Source organism: Gymnogyps californianus, chromosome 21, assembly GCF_018139145.2.
Source record: "Gymnogyps californianus isolate 813 chromosome 21, ASM1813914v2, whole genome shotgun sequence".
NCBI lineage: Eukaryota > Metazoa > Chordata > Aves > Accipitriformes > Cathartidae > Gymnogyps > Gymnogyps californianus.
In genome coordinates, this window is record NC_059491.1 from 2,005,928 (window position 1) to 2,027,366 (window position 21,439).

A 21,439-nucleotide genomic window follows, 5' to 3' on the forward strand; every position below is an offset into this window, starting at 1 on the left:
GGGGGGTGCGTGGTCCCGCCCCTCCTTCCCGCGCAGCCAATGAGCGCGAGGGGGCTGTTAGCGCGGGCCGGCGCCCGAGGTCTGCGCGGGGCGGACGGTGAGGGCGAGGGCTTCGGCCGCGGCTGCCATCTTCCCTTCCCACCCCGCCTCATCCCGCCTCGGATGTGCGTGTGGTACCGAGCCTTCCCCGGGGCGGACCCCGCCTCGCTGGCCGCCCGCGCGGTGCCTCCTCAGCCTGGCCCTTCGCCTGGAGGGGCGAGGACGAAGTCTCCTACGACCGCGAGGTCCGGTCTCTCGTTAAGACGCTAAGCCCGCGCTCCTGTGTTTAGGCTAATGTAAATACAAACGCTTTTCCTCTTACGGGTTTGCTTTATTTCCTATGCTAGCGTTCTTGTTTTATGCAAAGGTAGCGTCGTCGCTAATGCTTTAGCTTCTGGCTGTTGCTGTGTAGTCTGTAACGCTTATAATGAACTTTAGATATTTAAGAGCCTGGCTTCCCATTACAATGTAAAATGAATATAAATAGTAAGCAAAGTAATATATTTATCTTTACATAAGTGTTGTTTATACTGAAATTTTAAAATAGGTATCCCTGAGTAAAATTAGCGCTTTTACTTTTGTATTACTAGTTATTCAATATTCAATCTAGTCTTTCTGTATTGTTTAAATAATTTCAGTTGTCTTTTAACGCAATGGGCGGGGGGGTGCGTAGAGGCCTCAGGTGGGTCTTGTCAGAGGAATTGGGGCCTATTGGGTGTACTCAGGGCCCTGACCTGAGGAGCATAAATGAATAGAGCTTGCAACAGTCCTTTTAGTTTCCCTCTCTTTTTTGAAAAACAGGGTCATTTGTAGTCTTTAAACCTTTTGCATGCTATAAAACAGAACAAGAAGGCAAACAGATCCCCCCTTTTTACACAATACAGTAAATGATCGTTACCTGTAAAACTAGCACAGCTGTAGAGCTTACAGACTGCTGTGAAAGTCAGATCCTTGACTTCAAGAGTTTTAATAACTGTGATTCTGTTCTGTTAGAGTCAATAGGGTAAAATTTGATTTAATGGATTTAGGATTTCTGCCTTGTATATACTTTGTAAATCCCTTCAGTTGGGGTCAATGTTTAGATGCTAAGATAGTCTTAAGAAAAGTCTAAAGCATGTGAAGGTGCTAACAATACATAGATAGAAATTTAATCATATAAAGGAGAAAAATATGAGAAAGTTTCGGCTTGAGTTGAAAACAGGTGGACATTTGTCTGTTAAAAGAGGTTAGAAGTATTGTTTTATTTTTCTAGGTCAGGACAAGCTGTTCTTTAAAGATGGAAGTTACTATGAGGGCAAGTTTGTCAGCGGAGAAATTATGGGGAATGGATTTCAATACTAGGCATCGACAGGTAAGCCTGTTGCTATTACATACCTTTAAAAAAAAAAATCCTTGTCCTCTTAAATTCTGATATATAAATACATATCATAAGCAGCCAAACTGATTTAGTCCAAGTTGTCAGGCTTCCATGATGTTTATTGAAGAGTAGTGGTTTTCACGTTTTCTTGTTGGTCTCTCAGTTTAGGCTGGGTTAACTTTCAGTCACCTCAGAAAATTAATCAAATGTGTTTAATGGTGGAAACCAGAAACATGTATCATCAATTTTTGATAACAGTCTCAGTCCTTCAGAGATGCACACATACGCAGACTTGTGCTCATATGAAGTGCTCCACAAGATCAGGCCAAAGATGTTAAAAGGATTTAAAGAATTTGAATAAACTACCCATTATGGAGGGACATCTCATGCATGATTTACCAAGGGAACATTTTAATGAATTCACTCTCTCCTAGCATCCTGAGCAGAAAGTTCTTTAAAGATCTGTCCCAGTAAGTTGTTCCAGAAGAGAATTTCTTCTGTTTCTGTTTATTCCTGTACAGGTAAGTCAGTGACTTCTCCACCTGCTTAACCCCTTTAGTCAACAATCTGTAAGGCTGACAGAAAATAAAGGGTGACCACGTGGAATACAGTGTATTATATAAATAAACTGTGTAAATACTTGACAGAAAAACAGTTATCTGTCATTCTAAGATCACACATACATCAGGAAATTCACAGTCCAGTACTTCTAGTGCTAAGCAGCTGATTTGTCAGGCTTTGACACACAAGATTTGAATGAGTACATGCCATCAAAAAGCCGTTAAGGTGACTATGAAATTCAAGTACTTCTTTTATACATTCCTTAACCATAAAAGAACGTACTATGAATCTTTTCTTTTTAACACATCACTGTCGATTTTAAAGACAAGAAGGACTATGATTCATTAGTTTTAAAATAAAGACTGAATGAGCACATTTATAGTCTTTGTTAGACAGCATTAATAATAAAAAAAGTACATGTTAGTTATAAACTTCTAGGCTTTTAGAATGTCTGCTATTCATGCTCTATAAGTAAAATATCACTTATTGGTGAACCTTAAATATATTAAAAAAATTTAACCATGTTTGACAGCTCTGTTGTTTCTTTTTGAATATAACTTTCTCATATGTTTAGTTCAAGGGAACACTTATTCCAGTCAGTTTGTGTTTGGAAAGCTCCATGGATGTAAAGTCTTGCAATATAAAGATGGTAGGAAATATGAAGGAGAGTTTCTCTATGGAATGAGAGACGGTAAGTTAGACTCTTTGAGTAAGCTTTGTTTAAAATTCACTCTGTCAAGACTGAACAGACCTGTTTATGCTGCATAAATACAATAATTTAATGATTCATTTTTCAAAGATGGCTTTGGTCTACTGAAAGCCAGGAAACTAAGCTCTTGTTCTCACTTTATGTTGACTTAATCTGTGAGAATTAGTTTTGGTTTCAAAAATAAGAGCTATAAAATGCTGAGTAATGTTTGAGTAAGTATTTAGAAATAGTAATATTTAGTAAGATTTAGAGATGGGAAAAAAAGCTGTTACTGGCTATAATCTACAAGGGAAAAGGCTGTACTGATGTTAAGATTCAGAAAACAAGTGGCACTGTCACAATTATACAAATAGCTTAGTAACATAGCATGGGAAATTGAACTGTTGCCTTAAATGAATTGCCTCTATACAATTGATTAGTTTTCAAACAGAATGAATTGTTAATCAGGAAAAGTTTTATATCCAGCTCTCTTAGTTCTAGCCAATTTTTCATATTTAGGAATTAAATACATTTTAAAATATGCTTAAATGAAAAAGGTTACAGGTGAATTCTAGGACTCTCATACTTTGGCCAAATTCAGCTTGGTTGGCTGAATTTGTAACATTTATGTCAGATGAGAATTTGATACTTTAACAGCCTATGTGCTAATTGATTGGCTACAGCCTTTGAAACAATTGGAATGAATTTGAGGGCTCCTGAAAGTTGAAGTAATACTGTTCTGGTTTTTATTCAGTTTCAGTCTAGCAGGACTAAAAGAGTTGGGATCTTGCATGTATTTAAGACAGAGTTTACGTACAGTTACTCAGGTTTGTAAATAATTTCTTAATTGACTCAAATGTAACCAATTTAGTATCCCTGTCAAGCTCCATGTTAAGGTATTTGCACTGAAGTCAAGTTGCTCAGTGGTGCTAGTGCTTGCAGTGCTACTGAATAGTAAGATCTTTGGAGCAGCAGTTTCATTGTGTACGCAGTCAGTTGCCTGTTCTGATTTTACTGTAGACTTTCATCCTATATAAAAACTGTGTGTGTGTGTTTTTCCTCATGTTTGGAGTTTACTGTGCATAGTACCAATCACTGTTATTTTATTGAAGGTAGATAACATTCTGCTAATTTAAGGCAACTGTAATTTGGAAAAAAATCAGAAGGCTCTGACTGAAAAGTTGCTGAGTACTTATCGGAAATGATCAGGCTCAAAATGAATGAATGAATAAACAAGATTTTAATTTCCAACTTGTTGAGGGGCATATCATTCTCTTTCTCCCTGATGAAAGGTTGGAATGCTGCATTTAGAGAACTGAACTGTGCCATTTCCCTGGTGGCTCGAAGTTCAGGGAAAGGACTGTAAGAGTGTGGACTAGATTTGACTGCCACTGCTTATTGTTATTGGCTCACTTTCTCTGATAGTCTGGTGTATTAGGTCACCAAATCTTTTTTCCTTTAAGAATTTCCTATCTGTTTTTCACTGTTTTAGGAATGAGGATAATTATGAAGGAGCCTGGATTCTAGACAAGTGTCAAGGTCATGGAATATTGCCTTGTGCTGTTGGAACAATATATGAGGTATATAAAGAAGACTTATGAGAAACTGTACTGATTTGTTTGGAAAAGCTCAAAGGATCATGGTAGAGGATGCTTCAGGCAGATAAACAGAAAAGGTCTATGTTTAGAACTAGTACTCTTAGTTCATTTAACAAATTCAGTCCCCATTTTTACTTGAGTAACACATGAACAGATTTCAAATTTTTTTTTTTTAGCATATTCTAATAGTATTTTTTATAGTTGAACTTCAAATTCCATTTCAGTTTGACTTTTCTTGCATATGTAGTCTACTTGGGAGTTTTCTTGTGATTATTATTTGGAGTATTCCTTATTTGTAAAACAGGAGTAAACAATGATTTCGGGGTGGGAGGAAATGTATGTGTATGTATGTACAAGTACATACAAATACTTATACTCACTGACACCTACTTCAAGGTAGAAAGATCAGGGAATATATTTTCAGTGTGAACTAAACAACAGGATAAGATGTAGTGTGGATTATTTTCCAGTAATTCAGTGAGATGACCTTGAGGCCTGGGACTTAAGGACCAAATGTGGTTCTAGCATGTAAATGAATTACTGCATGACAAATCAAGAACAGGATTTTGTCATTGCAATCACAGTGTCTGAGGGTTAAAAAAAAAAAATCTGAAATTTATTAATGAAATTTTGAGAAACTAAATGAGATCAAATCTGTGCTTGTCTTGGGAAATTATTTTTTTATTTAATTTGACATCATTTCTCTGGTAAGTCTTTGGAGAGAGATTCTTTGAAGAAGTAGCATTTTATACTTTGGTAGTAACTTTAGAACTTGAAAACAGTAACTTTTAGTTGTTGCATACATATTAAGATTTGGAACAGGCACTCCATAAACTGTTTCATTACCTAGTTACAATGAAGTTCAGAAACCCAGTACTGACTTCATCATTTAAGTCTCTTTTTCTTTCTGACTTTGATCCTCATTCAGTTTTTTTTGTTGTTGAAAAGAAGGGGTCTCCCTAGGTTTAGTGGAAATTCAGAGGAGCACATGTTCAGAGAAGCTGAAAATTACGGGGAAAGCTGTTCAATAAAACTTTACTACATGTCTCTAGCCAACTGACGTTTTTTCCTATGGACATGAAATCACAACCAAAATTCTACTGAATACTGTTGGTGTAGTTAAAATAGAGCATAAAGCACTTAGATATCTTGCAGTTCAGTCTGCTATTGGTATATATGTAAGCAGATACCTTGGCTTTTCAGTTAAGGGTTTGGTTTTTTGCTTTGGTTCTTTTTTTGCACCTGTCAATGCCCTCAGATTTCTTTTGAGTATACATTAAAAGTTTGTAGTTAAATATGTTAATCTAAACTTAATTATTGAATACAGTTTAAAAGTATTTATGTATTATTCCATGAACATAGGAAAGTTGGGAATTAAAATCAGTAGGACAAGATAATAAATACTTGTTAGATAAAGAAACAGATGACATAAAAACACGTACAAGTGCTGTTGTGCATTTGTGTCCTGTGTGTGTGCACACAGTTTTGTACCACTGGGTGTCTCTCTAGCATCTGTTTTGAGACTGAATTAGTAAATTCTTCAGGCTTACACTTGTTCAGTAACTGGTCTGTCTCTGTAGGGTTGTAAGCATTTAGTGCTATATTTAAGTTTATGTAAGATATGTGCTCAAAAGTGACAAGATACTCTGCCCCCCCAAAATAAATCCTGACAGTACTGACAACAGTATCTTGTCAATTGATTTAGTATATTTATTATGCAGAAAAGAAACTTAAAAGACAACCACTTAATGCAAGTGTTCACTCAGTATATACTGCTTTCAAATTATATAACTTAACATAAAACAATAAAAGCATATAAATACTTTTTTCAGGCAAAATAATAGGTTAAAGTTTGTTGGTTTTTTTTAACTGGTTACCATAGAATTATGAAAGAGCTAACCAGCCTTCTGGAAAAGGTCTGAGACATACCTGTGACCTACACCTTACAGGTGTAGCCATGTGTTTCTGCAGTTTTAATCTCTTTCAGCATGCTGCTTGTAGAGCCATTCCCCTGAGCGGTGATAGTAGAAGTACTATTCTCCTTTCTGTCTTTCTGCCCCAAACACTGTCTCAGATCTTAAGTCTTCTGTGGCTCTGTCATTCTCTGACAAAACTTGTAGTATGCCTGGTTGCTTCTTTCATTTCAGATGAGAAAGCTGACAATAATATACTTTGAGAATAATAATAATGAACTTAATGGATATAAAATTTTCAATACTGCTTGTTTTTTCAGCAGCCAGTTTTGACACAGTACAAGTAACTGGCAGGATCTACCACCTGCTTTAATGATCTGTTGTTGTCAATGAAAAATTGCCAAAAACTATGTGATTGGTTAACCATTGGGTTTGTGTGCACAGTATTTAAGTTTATACCAGTACATTCCCAACAGATATGGTAGTAGATCAGTATACACTGAAGTCCAACAAAAATCAAGGCACAGTTCCAGCAACACATGAGCCTACGTCATATGGAAGTAAACAGGAAATATGTGAAAACTAATTAGAGGAATTATGTATGGAAGTAAACAGGAAATATGTGAAAACTAATTAGAGGAATTACGTATGGGCAGCGCAGGGGACACAAACCCAGTCATAACACAAATGGTAAGACTTGGTTCAGTGCCCAAAAAAGGGCAAGTTACTAAGAAACTCAAGTTAAGGAGCTGGAAATTGTGTCTGCTTTGTCCACATAAACTTTTGCACATGAGATTTTGAAGTTTGTTTTGTATGGTCAGATATCTCGGTGAATATCAAACTTTATTGCTAATCAGTTAATGTATCCGTACTTTGAACAAATAGTTCTATGCCTGTAAACTGTGTGTAACTGTAGGGATTTTGAAAAAATCTGATTTTTTTTTTTTTCCCCCTTTACTGAAATAGTACCTTGGACATACTGAAATAATCTGCTAGAACAAAAAGAAGATGGGCAAATATTTCAAGCTCTAGGGTATTCTTCTAGCATTACTTCTATGTGGTATAGAATAGATTGAATAATGGCATGAATGTTGAATTTGTCCATTTTTCCTCTTCAGTTTTCACTGTAATAATGTCAGGGTTAGATTTTTAGATCAGTCTTTTGCAAGTGATAAATTTTTAGTAAGTGGATGCTGTCAGTTAATAGCATATTGTAGTCTGTGAACCTTCAGAGATTCGGGTCGATTAAATGTCTGGTAAACAAGCAATAATTATAATTGGACTCCTCTGTTGATATAGTTATAACAAACAACTCTGATTTATCTACTGCTTAACCATAAAACTGATTTCACATTGGGTAAAAATATTGTCAAGGGATGCAAGATAGAAACTATAACTGAACACTAGGGAACATGTAACAAAACAAAGACCCTGAAAGCTGCTGATTTAAAAAACATAAATAAATAAAAAGCCCAGTGACCTGTGGTGGCCTGTCTGGTTTTTGTGCATTTGTATGTGCACACATTTGAGAATGAAAGAAAACAATGACATGTAAATGAAGTTTGCAGAGGTTAATGAAGTAAAACGCTCATTTTCTTCATTAAAGTGTTTCCTTTCTGTGATTTCTCATTTCTGGCTGCTGCTTAAGTCCCCGTAAGCAGATGCTGTGTTCCATTCTGTCCCTGTTGCTGCTACTTTGTGTGTTTTGGCTGTGTTTAGTTTGTCGTCTTTCCCAGAGGAAGGCCTGCTGTTTGATACACCTGTTAACCACACTAAACAGGTGGCAAGCCTTATGGGCTTTTTCACCTGCAGGCTTTTGTTCCCCCGCCTCCCCTAGAATACATTTGAGTTACCTGTTTGCAAAAGTCATAGTTTCAGTTCTGATGCAAATTATTTAAATTACTGGAATTTCCATTGCTCAGAATTATACTGCATACTAGGGGATAATATGAAATTTGAAGATACAATAAATCTTCCCAAATCTTGATTATAATTACGATATAATTATATAAAAATATAAATAAAGCTATTGCTGATATAAAGACCATGAATGAGTCTCCCCGCTAGTAAATGTTGAGCTCTATTATTTTAATTGCTTGTGGATAGGACCACTGACTACTGCATCACTCATAGCTCTAGTAATTTTTAGAAGTTACTGTGTCCCGGTAGTGGCCTGGAAGTGTGCTGAACGTGTTTCTGAATGCATAATCTGTGTATTTAATTGCCTTTTTGAGTGGTTTTTAGTGATCTTTAGCTGATACGTAGTTCTGATGCTTGATAATAAGATGTGACAAGAAGAGAATGGGAAGATGTAATTAGCAGTCTTCGTGTAAGAATAAAAGACCAGTAATGGGGAAAAAAAAAGGCAAACCAAAACCCCACCAAACTACTATTTCTGTAGTTTATCTAGATTTTGCCATAATATACAGCATTTTACACTGAGGATTTGTTGAAAATCTTGTATTACCGTAGTCTGTCTTGCTGAAGAGAAACATTGTTGAATGTTTTCCTGACTCAACCTAACAGAGAAATCATCCGGGCTTCGCTTGTTACCTTCACTTTACAAGACAGATAATGAAAGGCCTTCAGAGAAGGATAAAGTAGGGTTTTGATAAAAATAATCAGACCAGAAATAAACCCATGAAAAAACTAATCGGGGAGGAAACTTGTGTTTAAAATGGGTGCTAAAGTGCCTGCAGAATTTGAGGTTTTGATCTTATTCTGAAGTGCATGCTGATTTGAGAATAAGGTAGTCTGTCAGATCACACATATTCTTATATAAAAAATGCCAGCAAAACATTGTTCTCTAGTATGTCTTGATTTTAAAATTATATTAATACTTCATATTTATTTCCTTGTTTAAGGATCAAAAGCATTGAAAAGTTGTTGTTGTCTTTGACGTATGTTAAGCCAGTGTATTTTCTTTTATTAAAACTATTTGAGTGTCAATAACTTTCTGAAATGTTGTCTAGAAACTCTTTGAAGTTTGAGGGGAAAATAAAACCTTGTGTGTCTTTTGACATAAACTGATTTACATTTGAGACTATAGTTCTTGGAATAGACATAGATTCTCCCAAGTTCTAAAAACAGGCCATATAGCATGAAGTATCTGAACACATTCAGCCAGGTAAGTAGTCAGGATATACTGGAGTAACTCTGTTTAAATATAGATGTGTTTGTCTAAATTAATGTCAGCTGAGGCTGTATGCTATAATGCCAAAGATTTTTATGAAGGAAAGCATGGTTCAGTCATTACTCGAATCTGTTAAGTAATTTTAACATGATATTTAAGATCAGGCCCATGCAAATAAGTTTGATGAATGGTTGAAGCCGAATAATGAAAATGATTGATAAAAGCCCAAATTAGAGCATGTGAAAATCATATACTGTTAGAGGCAGACAAGTTGAGTGCAGAGGCAGGCAAGTTCAAATTTGAAATAAACAGAATTAATTGCAATAAAACGTGCAATAGCCACTAATTGAAAAATGGAAACCTCATCAATTAACTGGAAATTGCTTCCTGAAATAAAAAAGTAAGTACTTATGACCCATTTACAACATCTTTTTCTATATTCATAAACAGATGTCTTTGAACACCTTGCCCTGCCACACAATGTTGGGAGTAACTAACATGAAAAATGTTGTTAATTCCTGAATAAAAACTGACAAAATTTATATCCATCAAAGTTAGTATTTGAAAATCCTGCTTAGTAGGAGACTACCCCGAGTAAGGCTACATGTGAATTTCTGTAGTTAATTTACTGTTTAGTTGTTTTCTTAGAACTAGTTGTTTTAAAGTTGTCATTCATGATGAATAAATTCCTAACATCTCAGTTTTTTAAACACAAAATGAGTCATGCTAACCTATTTCAGTAGGCTGTTGCAGGAATGAATTAATATGATAATATGACCTTGTGAAATTGTTACTGTTCGTGTACTAAATGTTCTTATTTGTTACCCATAACATTTAATTGTGGCTTAAATAAATTCCATATAAACACATTTACTTTAGAGTTTAGAAACAATCCACAATTACATTGTGAGATTACCAGAATAAATTCCTTATTACTGATCCTTAGGAGGATCTTAGGGAGATTTCTGTTGTTGATACCTTGCTGATGATAAGCAACTTTGCCTTCATCAGTTACTGTTCTTCATGAACTTTATTTCTGTTTTGGTCTCTGTTAGTAGATTGCAGTGTCTTTGTGTCTGCTGCATTGTATGTCTCTGAATCACAGAAAATGCAGGACCTTACTAAAACTCAAGGATTTTGTTCTGTTTAAAGCAGAATTTCCTGTTCTAGTTTAAAAACAAAACTAAACACAAACAAAAAAACCCACAACATAATACAGCCCATCACTGGAAGCTTGTAGCTCTCTCTTTTTCTCTGTTTCCTGCTCCCCTTTGTTTGTGTACTAACTCGTAGCTCTTTTTCTGGAGGCCCCTATGTCACTCTGGTTGTTCACGCCTTTGTTTCTCTGCATAAATGTGTGATGTATAGATAGTGCTTATGTGGACGTCAGCATTTCCAAACCTTGCATGTGTTGCATTGCTAAGCAACTTTTAGCAACACTTATCTCTCGTCCTTATGCCATCTGGAAAAGAGGATTAGACAAGGAAATGTGCCAGAGAGAGACAAAGGCACATCTAAGAAAGAGGTGGCTTAATTACTTAAGAGAATGAGTGACATTAATAGTAGGCAATCGTCAGAATTGATTGAAAGCAAGCACAATGCCTTTACAGGTAGCGATAAGGAACCACTGAGAAGGGCTGCAAATTTTATACCCCCCGTCCTTTTTCCTTCCCTAGAGGAAGCACTACACGGCTGAATCCTACTGCATGTTTACATGCAGTGATGCAAGATAAAAGCCCCTATGATTTCAGTACATAATTTAGATACAATTCCAGTTACAGTGAGGTTTTTCTAGACCACCTTCCAGTTATGTACGTTCAGGAGTATAACTAGCTGACTGCTGTTTTAAAGGTCTCTTCTATTAGGCAGAGAAGATTGTGAAAATGCCAGTGGAGCTTGAAGCTTGCGTACATTGGTTACCAACAGTACTGCTATCGTTGGGATAACTGCTGAAGATAGCATCATGTGCTTTAAAGTGATGGAAGGAGTAGAACAAAGCATGGAAGGAGTAGACCAAAGCAAGTAGTATCAGAAGCATATTTCCAAAGAACTGCTTTGTCTTTGCTTTTTATCTTCTAGCTTACATCTGTAATTGCTAAAGGTGTAATCAAAGTGCTAGAACTTTAGCCACTAAATCCATCTGGAGTTTCAACTGGGTTCACACACGTTTTAGAATTATAGTAGCACTTTATTTGGTACCTCTGCTGTCATCACGTGAAAAGCCAGATATCCAACTTAATAGAAGAATGATCACTTTAGATTGTAAATATTCTTGTTCTCTAGTTCCTTATGTACTCTAACATTGAAAGAATGTTGTCCGATAGTTAAACAGGATTTAGTACCGTGTAAAACAAGTGACATTTGTACCGAGTTGTTTTACTTCCCATACCTGGACTTTTAACTGTACTTTGACCATTGTCTGATTATTTCCTTATCAGTTTCAACTCTCTTCCAATAATGTGGGAACAATTTAGACTAATTTTCAGTGCCAGCGCTATGCTTCAAGATTTTTTTTATACTTATCTTGGAATAAAAGTGCATACTACAATATATAATACTATACTTTCTTCTCACATCTGAAACTGAAACCAATATTCCTGATTGTGACCTTCCCTGTCCTCTCAGCAAATACCTGTGAAATGTCTGACAAATTTTCCTATCCTCCCCTAGTATAGGACCACAAAGAGGAATCGGTTGACTCTGTTATCAGTTAATGTTAGTAAAATTGTGGCTGTGAACTAATCATCTCAAGATTATACTATATTGAGTAGGAAAGGGTACACTAGAAAAACTACACGTTCATCATGACGTAATACTAAATTGCATGATTACATGTGCAAGTTTAACGTTGCTAGAAACTTTAATTGGGCTCATACCTAAGCTTCTGTGGTATTTGGCTTTGCAGCCTTAGGAATCTTTAAACTTTTATGTAAAGGGTATATCTTGGGTGAAATGTAGTCCAGATTTAAATAACCGAAGCTTTTTGGAATTGAGTTTGGTACACTATTTCACTTTTCACAATCTTTAAAAAGCAAAATAATGTGTGATTCTGTATGTGACAAAGCAGTTATTCATTCTTGCCATGTAATTTAATGCGATGTAATATATGAACTGAAGGACCTCACATAATAGTATCCCACAGTAACAAACCTTGGGCAAGAAATGTTTGATTCTCCCCCCTTTCCCCTTTAGAGGAGTGCCACATAATCCTTGGTTGTTGTGTGGTCTCCTATTCAACTTTTCACACAAATGTTGGAAGGATATTTATAAAAAGCCTTGAGGACCACCCACTTTGCTATTGAAAATTGGCTGAAATAATCCCTTCTTTATAATTTAGCTGTGGTGTTGTCGAAATTTAAAATCCTTGTGTATTTCTGTTTAAAGGGGCAGTGGAGAAATGACATATTCAATGAACAGGGTGCTATAGTTAATTGTTCTGGTGACATCTGTGATGGACTGTGGATCAATGGCTACCCTGCTGGTACGTACATTCATTATGCTCTCCAGTTATTAACAAGTCTTTGACATAATGCTTTGGTTGTCCCTCTTTTGATTAATATGATCTGACTATAGTGTTCAGCATCCTCTGACTACTCCTTCTAGAATACATGGTTCTCTGGAGCAAGGGGGATAGCTATTTGACTGAGACCTTTCCTGAAGGGAGGGAGCTGTTCGTTCAAATTAAATGCAGAACTACAGTGAGATATCAAATGTTCTTGTAGTGGCTTTTTATTCTTGCGATGAGGGAGAGTTTTTTGGGTTTAATACTGTGGATTTTTAATTTTAAAGTGAAAGTATTTTGGAATTAAAAAGTTGGAAAGATAGCAAAAGAAACAAACTCTGTGTGTGCATGCACGGTATGCATGTGTATAAGAGTAATCCCAGTTAGTTTAAATTATGTCACTGGAAACAGTAAAGAATTGCTCAGCAGGTTATAATTTGTTAAGCATAGAGCAGAAATTAATCCTGTCGTAATGCAAAGATATGGACTCAATGGCTTAATAGAAAGCTTTTCTGATCCGATTGACTTCTGCACGAGGGGACTGTTTACACAGAATATAGTAGTTCCAACTTGAGTGCAGCTGGTCAAGAGAAGCTCTTAAGTAAATTTTTGTATTGCCTCACTCAGATATAAATGTATCACCTCAAACGAAATGATCCAGAAAATTTGAAATACAGCATATATGTATGTACTCTTGGTGTCAAGCAGCAAAACATATGGAATGGAACTTGGAAGAACAGATCTGTGCAGCAGCCCTTCTTAAGAATATTTGCGTGTCAGAATCTCTACTGTAGGATGTTAACACTCTAAAAATGAAATTTTTAATCAAAAAATCAGAAGAATACAATTCACCTGACTGATTTATTTCTATCTTTAATATTAGACATACTTGTAATGCTAGGTCATGTTTTCTGAACCCAGAATGAAAATGTTTATTTTTAGAAGCATTTCCTATAAAGGAATAAGTTTTTGTAGGTTTCATAAGTCTCACAGTAAAGCGCTTCTTTAATCCAGTCAAAGTTGATAGTAATCAAAATTCATAGCTATGTTCAAACCCTATAAAATGTTGTGATGGTCTGTTTCATGATTAGTTAGCAGATGTTAACTTTAACAGGCGTTTTTTTCTGGCACTGTAAGCCGAACAATAAGGAATTGAATAGGTCTTGAAGAAATCGCTACACAATCATGGAAGTATTCTCTTCAGATTACTATAAGGATATATTTGAAGAGAGAAAATTTGTTCCACTCCTGTTCATTGGGTACTCAGAAGACTTAATTTTCCCTTTTCTCAGCAGTGCAATCATTTACATTCTGTATTAAGAAAGCATGATATTCCTGTTTGTCGCTAAAACTTAATTGTTTTTTAAATCTTTTTAAAATGCATTTTTGTGGAAGTCAAGGTTATTCACAGGACTTCAGTTTAAAGTAAATGTGTAGATAAGTATTTCAGGCAGAACGATAGCTTGGCTTTTGTGAAGAAACTGCCTTCATTAAAAGCAATGAATATATATCTTCTTTCCATCCTTCTGGGAAGACAGGTTTGCTTTAATGTCATGATTGTCCAAGCCAAGTACAGATGATATTGTTTGCTCTGTCTTTGTGCGATGTTCACCTTCACAAGGATTGGAGACTCTGGATGTCTTGTACAGTTAAAATGCTGCCCATTTTTGCTAGCTTTCTGTTGGAACTTTGCAACAAATTTATCTACCAAAGCTTCAAGTGATTTTAACCTATATAAGTGAACTGTTTAGTTGTTGAGCTGCATTTGTATTACTTTACCATGAACGTATGATTGCTTTCAATTTTACAGTATTTATGTCAGGAGAGAGTCAAGATCATAATTATTTCCTTCACTTTCTCCTGTTCCCTGAAACAACAATAATGAGAGAATAAATTTTACAGGTGCTTAATGCAAGAACCTGCTGTTCTGAGTTCATTCTTAAATAAGCAACGTAAAGATAAAATTACGAGAAAAAAAATTTACTCTTCATGGATTTTTTCCATCTGAATAATATTTTAGCTGAAGTAACATTTAATGCTGTATTAGATTTACCTGGCAAGGTTTTGATAATGGGAGGGCTGCACGGGTGGCCTCAGTCAGAAGAGGCCAGGGGCTGCCCTGTGCTGGACGCAGCTGGTTCCAGCTGGCTCCGCAATGGACCTGCTGCTGGCCAAAGCTGTGCCCATCAGCAAAGCTGATGGCACCTCTGTGAAAACATATTTAAGAAAGGGTAAAACGCTGCACAACAGCGAGGAGTGAGGGGAAAAAAAGTGCGAGAAACAATGCTGTGGAGACCGAGGTGAGAGAAGGAGCAGGGGGGAGGAGGTTCATTAGGTGTCAAAGCAGATATTTCTCCTGCAGCCTGTAGAAGTTTTGGAAGAAACCATGGTGGAGCAGGCGTTTCTGTGCAGCCCATGAAGACTACAGCGGAACAGATATTCACACTGCAGCCCATGGAGGCCCCCACGCCAGAGCAGGTGAATATTTCCTGAAGGAACTGCAGCCCATGGAAAGCCCACACAGGAGCAGGTTCTCCTGACAGGAACTGTGGCCTGTGGAGAAGCTATGCTGGAGCAGGGGAAAAATGTGAGGAGGAAGGAGCAGCAGAGAGGTACTGTTGTGGATTGACTGCAATCAGCCCGCAATCCCCCCATTCCTCACCTGCCTGCACTACTCGGGGGAAGTAGAGGAGTTGGGAATGAAGGAGTGAGGTTGAGGCTGCGAAAAAAGGGCATGAGATGGGGGGAAGATATTGTTTTAATTTATCTTTGTTTCTCACTACCCAAGCCTATGTTAATTTGCAATAAATAATTTTCCCTGAGCCTGTTTTGCCCGTGGTGGTAATCGGTAAATGATCTCCCTGTCTTCATCTTGATCCACAAGCCTTTTCATCTTATTTTCTTCCCACTGTCCTGTTGAGAGGGAGTGGAAGCGCAGTTGGGTGGACATCTGGCAGCCAGACAAGGTCAACCCACCACAAATGCTATGAAAGATATAACAAATAAAGCTACAATGGGTCATTCCATTCAATTGATTCTGATTTGGTTGAATTTTTAACGTTCTTTTTAATTTTACCCTTAGTCGTCATCATCAGCCATTTACTTTCCTCTTTTTAATGCTGCTGGCCAAAATAGAGAGTTCTGTTGCCTTTTTGAGTAAGAAGTGCAGTAAGAGTGTTTTATACTCTGACTTAAAAACTTTACCTGAATTTGTAACGTTGTGACACAGTAACAGTAAGAGATAGTTAATATATAATTGTGACATACTGACTATTTATTTGTTCTTTTGATGATCAGCTGTGAATGGTCGTGGTCTGGAGATCTGGGCTGGCATCAGAAACCACCAAATCCAATGAAGTTCTGCTACCAACTTATTTGAGTTAATTGAAGAAACTGAGAGGAAAACAGTTAACTCCTGTGTACGTAGGGTGGGGAAGAGCCCATTTCATTATATATTTCCCTTGATTAATATGTGTATGCAGTAAACTAAAACTGGGTAGTTAGTTTGCCGACTTGATAAATTGCAGCAAATGTGCAAGTGTTATACCCTAAAAATAGTAGCAAATACCTTTTTTAGATGCTGAGGTGTTTTTGTGATTGTCAAATACACTTTTATAATGTAATATTCAGCCTTTAAAGAGTGCAAGTTGTTTACTGCCCTCCCCTGCCCCCAACTGGTGGCTTCTGACTATTCAAGGAAGGATTCTCTAATCAAGGAAATATAGCAAGCTCTGCCTTCAAAAAAGAGGACCATAAAAATAATCCTTCTAAATACTGATTTGTGATCCTAAATTAATAATTGATTGCTGAAGTATTGATAAATCCACTAAAGTCCCTTGAAACTGCTGAATGTGTTAGTACTTCTAAGAAGCCAAGAACCTTTAAATCTCACTGAAACTTGTTTCAAAAATCTCATCCAGCATTTGGTTTCTCTCTATATTTTTATAGCAACAATTTTCTTTTTTCCCCCCCGACAAGGATAATAGCTGATGTCAGAATTGTAAATACTCAACAATAATTATTTAAAGTACAGTACCAGATGAAATAGAATCTACAGTGAAATACTTCTTTGAAGCTGTGAAACTTGATTCTTTGTTTATTAGGGAAGTCACTGCTTTAAGTTTGTGCAGCATTTCAACAGAACTTGGAAAACACGAGGAGTAACCTAAATGAATCATATATCCCCATTTGTCAACTGTATCTCCAGTTTGACAGAATCTAATAGACATAAGTTGTTGGAGAGGTAGTTCTCAATAGTATGCTTAATGTATGTTTTCTGCTGTGTACCCAGCTGTAAATTTAATATACTGAGTACCTAATGGCTGTCATGGTGAATTTATTCTTGTATTTGGACTTAATTAAGATTTTAAAACCTATCAGCACAAACAAACAAAAATGTCAAAACTATTTTCTTTCACTGGATTTGAGTGTATAAGCTATCTTTTGACATATGTTGCATCTGGAAACTGGGAACTGAAATCTACTGTTTCTGTCATTAGCAATTTGGGATTTGCACTGTCTGATTTACCAATCCCTAAGGGAGATAGAGCCAGAATCTGGATCTGACACCCTATGTGGAGCAGGAGATGCTTCGAGCAGCCAGCATGGTAAGTAAAGATAATGGATTAGTTGACTGCTCAGCTTTTTTAGTTAACTGAAAAATGAAAAAGTATCTTTGCATAGCAGTAAAATAACTTGAGAGTGTAAGAAACTGGCTTTGTAATACAAACAGGCAGTTCTTGAGAGTGGTATTTTTTTTAGCAGAGTGCTGAATTTGTCATAATAAATAGAAACAAAATAATTTTATGACGTTGATTCCATTTTATAAGAGAAATCTATCCCTCCTAGGATTTCTTTTCAGTTATTTTAATTGGGCAAAGCATACTCGTGTACATTAAGATCAAAAGAGTTCAAGTAATAATTTCTACAGTCTTAATTCATTTACCAAGAATGAAATAGGGCCTAAAATTTTAATCTAGAGTCCAGATCTTATGCCCTTCACTAATGTTCAGAAATACTGCCGATACTTCACGTACTTCTAGTGACAACTTTGACTGGCATGTGAAACTGGTCCCATAAATGCAGCAGTTACAGTATCTTAAATTGTGGTAGTGCTAGTTTCAGGAAAAATCAGAAATATTCAGCCATATAGGCTTTTATGTCCATGCAAAGGCCGTTTTACATTGATATAAAATATTCAAGCAGATGGTGTAGGCAGAAATTTTTAATTTTTTCCTGACTTAATATTTTTCTGTTTCCTGTCGTGTCTGATTTGTAATTCTTGGTGAATGAACAGCCAGCAAGCTTTAACCTGTGAATTACTTTGGTGCTGGAGTAACAAGTTCTAGTAGTGCCAGTTGAAGCAGTGAGAAGTTGAGAGTCAAAAAAACACTTTTCCTTCAGAAACACCCAGGACCTGATTTGGCTTATTATATTAAGATTCTAAAGGTGGTGAATTTGGGCTCTGTTTGTTTATATTGTGAGATTTGAAAGATTGGAATTGACAGTCTTACTCTGTATCCATAACACTAGAAGACATAACACTTTCTCTTGATCCCCTAATTGCAGCAAAGAGGTTTAAGAAAAAAAACCACAAAGTACTCCTGGCCATGTAATAAAATCACAAGAGTTGGTGACTTTGATTTGAAGTTTCAAATTTGATGCTTCTGAGGAGGCTCTTTGTTGACCACTTGGTAGCTGGGACCGCAAAGGTAACTGTCGTAGCTATGTGTTACTTTGTGAAATTCATGAAAAAGCAGCAGTTGCTTTTGCAATCCATGTGCAAATCCTGTCTGTGACTCATGCAATTTAATCAATTAGAAACAAAATATCTTGTGACTCTCTGGATGGGATACCATATGTTGCAACAGAAAAAGAGCACTTTTAGAGGAGGCATTTCAGTGTTTTTGGAAGGATGACATTGCAGAGAAAACGTAGAAAATGTGTTTTGCTTTAAATATTAGGACTTCAAAACAAAAACCAGTAGTTCTTTTACATAGTTCACTGAGCTAAAGATAGTTTGGGGGATTCAAGGCATCCTGTTATTACAGGCAGTCAACCATAGTTTTCTAGTCTTATAGTGTCACTACTTGGGTATGCATGTTTGTGTGCATGTGCACATGTACTTGTGCTAGTTGATCCATTTTGCTGTGCCCTTTAGGAGGACAGAATAATATATGTACAAATGATTGCTTTGTTTTCCATAATTTTGAAACATTCTTCTGTCCTGTAAAAAGATGGAACAAAGTGACTGTGCAAGTCACACACATGTTCATCCTAGCCATCCCTCTGTCTCCCACTATCCCATCCTTATTTTGATTCACAGTGGCATGCATAATTTGCAAAAAATTACTAGTTCATGCAGTTCTATTTTGTCCTTTTTCAGTTGTTTTTTAACTCATCAAAATAAATGAAAAACACTTACTTAATACCTGAAGTATTAAAGATATCCCAAAATTACCAGTATTAAATAAGTATGTCCTCCTTTTGGTTGGCTTATTCCAAGGGCATTTCATTACTACATCTTGAGGTTACATATAAAAATAATGTTCTTCCTTTTGTGGGACACTAAGAAAGAGTGGAGGTAGAGTTCTGGCACAGTATTTCCAGATGTCATCCTTCCACAAAAATCCTAATCCAGATCAAGTAGATGCTTCATTCCTCTTGCACTTTGTAAGTGAGAATAGTAGTAGTAGTAGTATTACTCTCTATTCTCTACTAAGACCATGCAGATTAATTTCTCTGTGTTTTTAAACTTGAAATCTTTCATTTAATTATGTATTTAAGTAATCAGTCTTCTATGAAAGGGAGAAGGATTATAAGCTCAGGTGCTATTGATCACATGTGAGGTCAGAGGAAGCAAATGTGGACCTTTGGGACATGATAGTTTTCATTTTTAGACTCTTATTCACAGGTCAAGTTTGCCCAAAGCAACATGCCAGTTTGTGATGGTCCCTTAATGTGACCGTTACTTCAGCAGGACTTCTTGGACCACACAATTCTAGTCTATTCTTAAACATTCCTCAACCACAAATGTTTTTTGTACTTGGGGTTCAGTGATTAGAAAATGTCAGCTGCAGCAGAGTATGAGGACCCTGCTACTCTATTGTCTGAATTGTATTTAAGAGTACAGTGGTTTTTATAGTGCTGAGATGTTGAAGAATTAGGCTTTTATTTTTGAATTTTTAAAATGAGTTTTTAAGTGTTCTGTTGAGGTCATGTCCAGAGTGATTTCTTCATAAGATAGCATTGTCTTTCTGAGTGTTCGTGGCAGACAAATAGTGGGACTTTTCAGAGTTAACTAATCATCATTGATTTCAGTGAACAGATTGTGTTTGGTCAGGGACATTGGAATAATTGGTACTGGAAGGCAAGTTAGATGAAGTGAGGCAGAGGGAGTAGGAAGAGTGGGGAAAGATGCCTAGGAAACTGGAAGGAAGGAAGAAAGAAAAGGAAAAAAAGAGAAGAATGAAGAATACTTGAAGAGCTATTGAAGATTCTTTTTTCCAGCCGTTGCTTTACTGATTTCTCTTCTGATTCTTCCCATCTCTGCTTTTGGAGAGAAATGTTGGCTAACTCTCAAAATACCTTGGGAATAACTTCTGCTGATGGGTGAATGATGAGATCCTTGAGGCTTTCATGCATCACTGCCCATAGTATGGATATAATCATGCAGTGATGGAGAATCATCCAGTTTTTATCCAGTATTGATGAACTGTCAGTGAGAGAGTTCCAAGAGGTTTTGTTGTTTAGTAATAACATATATGTAGCTATTGTTTAAACATGGATGTTTTTCCATATTTCAAATACGTAATGAGATCCATGCCCATAAAAGATGTATTAGATGTAATTTGACTGGAAAGCCTCTTTAGTCACTATTTAGTAACATATGTCTGAAGCTTACAATTAATTTCTGGTAGTTTCATGGTGCTGGCCAAGGAAGTAAGTTTGGTATCAATGCAGCTCTTTGAGTTGTGGGTTGTTTTTTTTTTCCCTTACTGTTAGTGATATATTTTTACAACATTTTTTGTTTCAGTATTAATTATTTTCCAAGACTCTTTTTAGAAAAGATAATAATGACTGCTTAAAGTGGGATTAGATATATTACTAAATGGACTTAGAGTAGCGATGTTATCTTGGTTATTTGTTGGCTATGCTACTGGAAGCAATGCGTGCATGTTGAAGAATGTTCTCCTCCATATTGTTGATGTTATTACAAGACATCACAGTGTAATAAAGAAAGAAATTTCTAGGCACTGATATCAGTGATACAATGTTGTTAGTTGTCCAGATTGTTGTAATCCCTCTGTTTTACATTAATCATCACATTTCTGCTACATCAGCTAAAATATTTTTCATATTTCTGGATTGAAGAATGTTATTGTGCTACAAGTCTTAAATTTAGGGGAATTTACAAGACTGAGTAACAAGCTTTCAATTGAAACCAGGGTTAGGAATGTACGGAGCTTTCATATTAAGCCAACTCAAATGTATCGCTGGTTCATTGTTTAGAAGATTGGAGCTGTAAAAAGTTCAAGTTTTGGCTCCTACTGTTTTTAGGTCGCAAGTGCTTAGCCTTAAGTGTTCTGCCATCTAATTCAAGGTTATCGCTATTTGATACTTTTTCTTCCTTCACCCACTAACTCCAC

The 21,439-nt window shown here is 36.3% G+C and overlaps 2 long non-coding RNA genes across 2 annotated transcripts; both read left to right on the forward strand.

Annotated features, from left to right (window-relative positions):
* Positions 1–121: 121 nt before the first annotated feature.
* On the forward strand, positions 122–15,382 carry LOC127024893 (uncharacterized). The gene is made up of 6 exons (XR_007767610.1): positions 122–335; positions 1,292–1,390; positions 2,532–2,648; positions 4,138–4,225; positions 12,674–12,770; positions 15,154–15,382. It is a non-coding gene; the product is annotated as an uncharacterized LOC127024893 (long non-coding RNA).
* A 710-nt stretch (positions 15,383–16,092) lies between these two features.
* On the forward strand, positions 16,093–18,410 carry LOC127024895 (uncharacterized). Its single transcript, XR_007767612.1, has 3 exons — positions 16,093–16,210; positions 17,291–17,398; positions 18,360–18,410. It is a non-coding gene; the product is annotated as an uncharacterized LOC127024895 (long non-coding RNA).
* The last annotated feature ends 3,029 nt before the right edge of the window (positions 18,411–21,439 follow it).